The sequence below is a fragment of the Micromys minutus genome (genome assembly GCF_963924665.1).
Source record: "Micromys minutus genome assembly, chromosome: 1".
Taxonomy (NCBI): Eukaryota; Metazoa; Chordata; class Mammalia; order Rodentia; family Muridae; genus Micromys; species Micromys minutus.
In genome coordinates this window covers 255,766,742-255,775,472 of record NC_137969.1, presented here as the reverse complement: position 1 = coordinate 255,775,472, position 8,731 = coordinate 255,766,742, and the positions used below count along the sequence as shown (strand labels likewise).

The window sequence follows — 8,731 nt, the reverse complement described above, 5'->3', positions numbered from 1 at the left end:
TCCATGTTACATCTTGTTTTACATGTACTTAATGCTCATTGTAACTAGTAAGAACTTAGTGCACACTACCACATATTTTAGAAAACCAAGTACTGTCAAAAAATTATTTCTATACTATGATTAGAAACATAGCAACCCCATACCAAAAAAAAAAAAAAAAAAAAAAAAAACAGTCACTGTGATGTTCCTAAATCTGCTACTATGCAGCTATGACCCTAAGGAAGATGATATAGCATTGAAAATGCTGCAGCTATACCCATGAGTTCAAGACTATGCTGGATCAGAAATGAAGCTCATTCTAGACCTTATGTAGATCGAGATTAGATAGAAAAAATAGGAAGTTTTTCACTGATTTTTCTGCACAAGCCACAGAATTCTACCTTCATCTTTGAAAGTCCAGAATGAATGGATTCAAGAGGCATTATTAGATATGTTGAAAATTTTACAGTTTTTTAAACAATGAATAAAATAGCATAAAGCATATAAATACCAAACATATTTTCAAGTTTTCCACATGTTGATCAAGAAAATGTAATTCAATAAGGTAGTTTGAGATTTCACCTAATCCATGAAACAATGACATTTATTACAGGAACAATTACACAAAATTCTGATGAGATGTTGGTGAAGAGGATAACATAATGAATGGTTATTTTAACCTTCTGTAGTTACACTTGAACTATATGTTGATGTTTTCCCAAAGGGCAAAATCACTAATATCATGGGACATGCCTGTATATCTACTGGAAATAGATCTTCTGTGCTAAAAAGTTAAAATATTATAACAAGTTTTAAGACATATGATAATGTATATTACAGGTAGGAGGATGGAAGAAAACTAGGAACAGTCTGAACTTGCAAATAAAAAAGCATGAAAGTCAGGAACCCAAGTACTAATGGACTTTGGCACTGATTGAGACTCTACAAACACATGATGAGAAAAGTGTCTGTGGGAAGTTGGTGTAAGATGGTAAGATGGGATAATGTCCAGATGTGTTTCCTGTGAATCCTATAGTCATCCTAAATTCTAATGCCAAATTCACATTGTGAATGATGAATGATGAAAGACTGTGATGGTCTTATTTAAATAGCCAATGCCGGTCTCTATTTAGCTTTCCCAATTATGAAGGCCAATTTGACTCCCATATGCAAATACATTTTCTACCTCTAAACTATATCTCTCCTGCAATGGGTTGATCACATATCTCTCACTGGTAGCTGATCTCTGAAGAAAAGGAGGAATAGCCTAAAAAATGAGGGAGTTGAGTTTTCTTTACCTATTGACAGCACTTCCTGGTGAGTATTGAGATTTCTTACATGTGTCCATGAGGATTTTTATTTTTCTGCATGATTAACAAAATTCCCTCTCTTTTGTGAAGGTATCTTGTCTCAGGTGCAGCTTCAGGAGTCAGGGCCTGGCCTTGTGAAACCTTCTCAGTCACTGTCCCTCACCTGTTCTGTCACTGGATACTCCATCACCAGCAGCAGCTACTACTGGAGTTGGATCCGGCAGCATCCGGGAAATAAAATGGAGTATATGGGATATATAAGCTATGGTGGTAGCACGGGCTACAACCCATCTCTCCAAAGTCGAATCTCCATCACTAGAGACACATCCAAGAACCAGTTCTTCCTGCAGTTGAACTCTGTGACTACTGAGGACACAGCCACATATTACTGTGCAAGAGGCACAGTGTGGGATTTTCAGTGTGAGCCCAAACATAAACCTCCTTGTAGAGCAGCTCTGCACCAGCAGGGGGCGTGCAGCACACACAAAGCAAGGGAAACTACTTCAGCTAAAATAACCAAAAAAAAAAAAAAAAAAAAAAAAAAAAAAAAAAAAAATCTAAAAGACAAACAAACAAACAAAACAAAACAGAATTGCCCAAAAGTATAACACCAGCCTTCTATTGTAGAGGAAGAAACACTGATGATGTTAAATTATCTGATCTTCAGGTGATATAACACTAGAGCTCACTGAAACTCACTTAGGCCTAGAAATTTTCAATGACATCCCTCCCTGAGGCTCCACATTCCAGCCAAACATCTCACCTAATGCAACTTTTCTCCTGCAGGATAAATCACTACTAGAAACTATACAGATATAGTCAGAAGCTTAGAATCTACATTAGTATCTAACATCCTACTGGGCATCTCAGCTCACTGATCAGTAAAACCCCAGATCCAAATTATATCCCTTTATGTTTATTAAGGCCAAAAAACCCCATTGTAGGCCCATACTGTACCTGAATACTCTCTTGCCACTAGAAGAACAGACCACACAGGGAAGAACACCAGAACAGAGACAGAAAACATGAGAAAAAAATGTTCATCCATTAAAGATAAACTCTGAAAATGGGACCTATGCTCATTAAAATCTCATAGTCAGATGACTAGTCAGTGGGCATCATAAGAACAGAATTAACAAGGACCAGTGCTATATTGAAACATTAGAGTCCATCTATCCAGCTCAGTGAGTCCTGGATATTCCAACACAGTTGAAGGACAAGTGAATATTCCTAAATATAATTTTATGAATGAGATAAATTCCGTTAACCAGTGAAATAATAGAGTTTGTTGGGAAATACAGTAAAGGCAAACATGCTTTGGGTCTGAGAGGCACACCACATTCTTATTTCTATTTCTCTTAAAGGCAACATCTGTAGGGGAAACATTTCTGTTTTGGTGTCATGCTGGTGGGAGACAGAGGCCAGGTGTCAGAAAAGGATTATCCATGGTGTTAATACTATTGGCAGAAAAAAAAAAAAAAAAAAAAAAGAAGTCTTAATTTTCAGGATCTGGGAAGAATTTCCAGTGCAAAATTCTGAACTCTATCAACATTTATATTATTAATATAATTTTATTATTAACATTATTTCACTATCACTGTCCCACTTCAAGGCTTCCCTTTTGCATTCCTCCCTAAGAAGGTGTTGTGTTAACTGTGGGGACCTGGGTCTGCTCCACCACAGGGCACAACTGCTAGGGTTGGCAGTAAGCAGGAAGTTTGGTCCAGCTTGTCCCACACATTTGTAGGGAGGGTGTGGGGCTGTGAGAAGCTGCAGAGCACAGCTTCATGGGTGAGGAGCCATGGGGTGAGATATAGGATGGTCAGCCAGTGCTGGGTCACTGGTCTCAGGGCCTGGGAAAAGACCAGGGCCATTGACACTCAGGTCTCCTCTTTACCCAAACACTGCTTTATGCCCTTGAAGAGATGAATCGGAGTATGGTTCCTGAAGATCTACCCTGGGGCTGAAGGGTAATAGAGGTGTTCTGGCTCATCATACAATAGGGAGTCCTAGTCCTCCAGGCAGTTGCTTGCTGGCTTGGTTTTGGTTGAAGCCACAGTTTGGGGCACAGAGAAGCCTTCGATGGACATTAGAGGGCAGCTCTGTAGGTGAATTGTTTCTCCACTGCCCCATTGCTGATTCATATGAAAAGAGAAAGTCCATGGATTAAAGACATTTACTGTACAGACGTCCACATTAGGTATTGCAACGGGATCTGTAGGCCCGAGGATCTCTGAAACCATGCCAAAGCCACACAGCAAAGCAGTGACTACCTTCATTCAGAACCTGAGGCTCCATGCAGCCATGGCTGACACCTTCCTGGAACACATGTGCCACCTTGACATTGACTCCCCACCCGTCACAGCCCGCAACACTGGCATCATTTGTATCATTGGCCCTGCTTCCTGGTCTCTGGAGGTGCTGATGGAGATGATTAAATCTGGAATGAATGTGGCTCGGTTGAGTCTCTCTCATGGAACCCATGAGTCCCATGCAGAGACCATCAAGAATGTCCCTGCAGCCATAGACAGCTTTGCATTTGATCCCATCCTCTACCATCCCGTTGCAGTGGCTCTGGAAAAGAAGGGGCCCGAGATCCGGACTGGACACAACAAGGGCACCAGCACTGCTGAGGTGGAGCTGAAGAAGGGAGCCACTCTGAAGATCATCCTACACGGAGAAGTGTGACGAGAACATCCTGTGCCTGGGCAGCAAGAACTAGGTGGATGACGGGCTCATCTCCCTGCAGGTGAAGGAGAAAGGTGCTGACTACCTGGTGACAGGGGTAGAGAATGGTGGCTCCCTGGGCAGCAAGAAAAACATGAATCTGCCTGGAGCTGCCAGGGAAATCCCCACCATGTAGGAAAAGGACATTAAGGATCTTAAGTTTGGGGTGGAGCAGGATGTGGAGATGGTGTCTTCATCTTTCATCTGCAATGCCGCGTATGTGCACGGAGTTCGGAAGGTCCTGGGATAGAAGGGCAAGAACATCAAGATCATCAGTAAAATCGAGAACCATGAAGGTGTTCGCAGGTTTTATGAGATTTTACTGGGGAGTGATGGGATCATGGTGGCTCGAGGTGACCTGGGCATTGAGATCACCGCAGAGAAGGTCTTCCTGGCTCAGAAGATGATGATAGTAGGATGAAACCGAGCTGGGAAGCCTGCCATCTGTGCCACACAGCTGCTGGAGAGTATGATCGAGAAACTACGCCCCATTCATACTGAAGGCAGCGATGTGGCCAATGCAGTCCTAGATGGAGTCAACTGCATCATGTTGTCTGGAGAGACAGCCAAAGAAGACTAAGCTCTCAAGGCTATTCGTATACAGTACCTGATTGAGCAAGAGGCAGAGGCCACCATCTACCACCTGCAGTTATTCTAGGAACTCTGCCACCTGGTGCCCATTAGAGTGACCCCACAGAAGCTGCTGCCATGGGCGCTGTGGAGGCTTCCTTCAAGTGCTGCAGTGGGACCATTATCGTGCTCACCAAGTCTGGCAGGAGTGCTCACCAAGTGGGCAGGAACCGCCCTCGTGCTCCTATCATTTCTGTGACCTGCACTCCCCAGATGGCTCGCCAGGCCCATCAGTACCGAGGCATCTTCCCTGTGCTGTTTAAGGATGCTGTACAGGACGCCTGGGCTGAGGGTGTTGACCTCCTTGTAAACTTGGCCAGGGATGTTGGCAAGGCCCGAGGCTTCTTCAAGCAGGGAAATGTGGTCATTGTGCTCACCGGGTGGTGCCCTGGCTCTGGCTTCAGACACCATGCCTGTAGTGCCTGTACCTTGAGGATTCTCTGGAGCCCCTCTTCTAGCTCCTGTCCCCCACACTCACCTATCCTCTCTATTAGACCAGCAAAGCTTGTAGTGCTCATTCGGAGCCATGATGTGGCGCTGGTGAGCTGGGACCCCATGAGATGTTAATGCCTCTGAAACATGCAATAATGTCAAGCTGTTTCTGATGGCCCTACCTACTCCAGGGTTGAAGGAGGAACGGAGGTGGAAACCCTCTGACTATCACAGAAGGGCAGCAGAAACTCTGTGGACTTTGCTCCTGTAGAAAGATGTCCAGAGGATTTCCAAACCTAGCCTGGAGTCAGAGGGAAGAATAGGGGCTGAGGGTGTGGGGCCCATGGTTCCATGTAGATGACTTGGCCTGTCCCTGACTTGCATTCCCAGCAGCTTTGTTGTTCCCTCTCCACTGCTGTCACTGCAGACACTGTGCTCTCCACCTTGTCTTCTGGAACGTCTCCAGCCTGTTGCTATAGTGCCAACCTGAATGTCAATAAACTGCAGTTGAAAAAAAAATTACTGTCATTGCAGAAAGTGAATGAATAAAAAAACATACACCACATTTCCCGGTGGGCCTGGTATTAAATTTATTTTTCAGGAAGATGTCTCTCAAGAAAAGTTAACTAGCTAAGCCTCCAGGCTTTAGGTGCCTCATTATAATGAAGATCTGTCTTGTGCCTACATCACTTGTAGTCATTTCTTCTCATTGTGAAGGGTCTTAGGGTGTTGCACTTATGTTAAGAATGGTCACTAATATATGGAGGGCTGTGGATCGTTTCAGGGGCCTGGTTTCCTGGAAATTTAGAGGAATGACTACCATCTCTTTGGTTTACCAGGGTTTCAAACCTCATCTCAACCAGGGACCAGGATACCTTTCATGTTCCCACAGTACATTCCCCCTACCCATTGCTATGTCCTCACTCTAGCACATTAAGACCCCATAAGGTTAGGGGCCTCTTTTCACTGAGGACAGGCAAAGCAGCCCAGCTAAAATATGTTCCACAAACAGGCAGCTGTTTGGTGATTGTTCATTTTTATACTTGCTCAGGGTCCACATGAAGACCAAGTAACACATCAGCTACATATGTTCTGGGTGGGAGGCCTCGGTCCATCCTGTATATAACTTTTGTTTGGGGTTTCAGAACATGATAGCTCCAAGGATGCAGGTTCGTTGACTCTAGTGTTCTTCCTGGAGAGTTCCTGTTACCAGTGAAACCAGCATTTGTTCACTCTATTCTTTCCTAAGACTCCTGAACATCTTAGCACTCTTTATCTTTGGGTATCTATACATGTCTGAGTCAACTGCTGTTTGGAAACTCCATTTTTGTCTTTTTTTTTAATCATTAGATATTTTGTATTTACATTTGAGATATTATCTCCTTTCCCTAATCTGATGTCCTTCCTGACCTTTTGCCTTCACAAAGATACATTCCATTCTAAGCACAATCTCCACCCAATGGCTTGACATTCCCCTACACTGAGAGTACATGTCATCCCTAGGCCAAAAGCCTCATCTCACATTGTTGCCAGGCAGTGCTATCTTCAGCTACATATGCAACTGAATCAATAGGTGTCTCAATGTGTTCAGAAAAGTTGGTGTATTAGTCCATGAGAATTTTGGAGGGTTTGGTGGGTGATAATGTTGTTATCTTCCCATGAGGTTGTAACCCCTTTAATCTCCTTAGATCCTTTCTTTAACACTTAGGTCCTAGAGCTCAGTCCAATGTTTACCTCCAAGCATACTCAGTTATATGTATATGATTCTAACCTTGTCTCTGAGGAGTCATCTTTATCTGGTTTCCGCCAGTAAGTATTTCTAGGGATCATATATAGTGTTTGGATTTGATGGCTGCATGTAAAGTAGATCCCAAGGTGGGATGCTTCTGAGTGATCATTTCTTCAATCCCTGTTCCTCATTTTACCCTGCTTTCCTTTCTGTGTGTGTATTGTTCTCCCTTCTAAGAAGGAGTGAGGCATCCCTATTTAGGCCTTTCTTCATTTTTAGCTCCATAATATCTGTGAATCGATTATTGGGTATTTGGAGTTTTCTGAGGCCAGTATCTGCATATCAGTAAGTGAATACCACATATATTTTTTATTGTTTTTTTGTTTTTTGTTGTTTTTATTTTGTGTATATGAGTGTGTGACTGAGTTACCTCACTCAGGATGAAAGTCTCTAGTTCAGTCCATTTACCTACAAATTTCGTGAAGCATTTTTATCTAATACCAGAGTAATACTCCATTGTGTAAATGTACCACACTTTCCGTATCCATTCCACTGTTGAAGGACATACAGGTGGAACATATCAATGAACAAGTTGCTTCTCGATGCCAGAATAGCAGATTATCATTGGTAGTGTAAGGGATTGGTGTTTGTCCATGGCATGGGACTCAATTTCATTTGTTTAATTATAGGCCATCCCTTCAGTCTTTGATCCATTCCCCATGCCTGCAGTTTTTGTAGGGAGAATAAATTTTGGGTTGAAAACTTTGTGGGCGGGTTATATCACTCCAATGTGATTCCAGCTTGGCTTCAGGGGTTGACTTCTTCAGGTTCCAAATCCACTAAATAATGAGTCACAAATACTTGGTTGCCTCGTTTTCTCAGCTCTTTTTCCAGTCCTGGAGTTTAGCTTCTCTTCTCACCCCACTCAGATGCAGATTTACATTCATTTTCATGGTGAACTAACCATCTCCCCTGTCATTCCCCACACTTGATCCTGAAACCCACCAATATATTTCCCACCCCTCCCAGTTCTCTGCGTCCTTTTGCTTCTCATGACTTCTACTTGTCCTTCTAAGTGATATTCAATCTTCTTTGCTTGATCCTTTTTTTTTTCTTGTTAGCTTATTTACATCTGTGGAGATTAAACTTTTACCTGTATTTTGTGACTTATATCCATCCACTTGTAAATGAGTACATATCATTTGTGACTGGGGTATATCACTCAGGATGATATTACCTCCAATCTCTAGATTGGCCTTCAAAATTCATGACAGCTTTGCTTGTAGTAGCTAAATCATATTCCATGGTGTAGGCATAATTTTGTTTTTCTTTATACATTATTTTTGATTAATATATAGGTTCCTTTCCCTTTCTTTCTCTAATGAATGAGGCTGCTATGAACAGAGTTAAACAAATGTCTTTGTGGGGTGTTAATTTGGGGCATATGCCCAGGAAAGATATAGCCAGGTAATGAGGTAGAACTATTTCCAGTTTTCTGAGAATCTAGCAAATTGATTTTTTAAACTATATGTGCAAATTTGTACTTCAAACAAGAATGAACAAGTCTAATGAGATAATCATGTGAACTTTTTCTTTGTGTAACTAATGACCTTGATGTATTTCTATATATTGAACTATCCCTGCATCAGTGGGATGAAGTGTGCTTGACTGATGATTTCTATGACATGCTATGAGATTTGGTTTGTAGGAAATGTATTGAGGATTTTGCAACAATATTTATAAAAATCGGTATTTTTGGTTATTATTGTGGTTTAAATATCAGAATAATTGTAACCACCCTCATAGAATAAACTTGGCAGTGTTTCTTATCTTTCTTTTTCTATAATCATTTCAGTAGTTTTAGCATTAGCTGTTTAGAAATCTCATAGATCACATACTAAAACAAACTGGCATTGGGCTTTTT

General features: G+C 42.0%; 1 pseudogene across 1 annotated transcript; it reads left to right on the top strand.

Annotated features, from left to right (window-relative positions):
• Nucleotides 1-3,530: 3,530 nt before the first annotated feature.
• LOC308437894 (pyruvate kinase PKM-like) lies at nt 3,531-5,079 on the top strand (annotated as a pseudogene). The gene has a single exon. The product of its transcript is annotated as a pyruvate kinase PKM-like (transcript).
• The last annotated feature ends 3,652 nt before the right edge of the window (nt 5,080-8,731 follow it).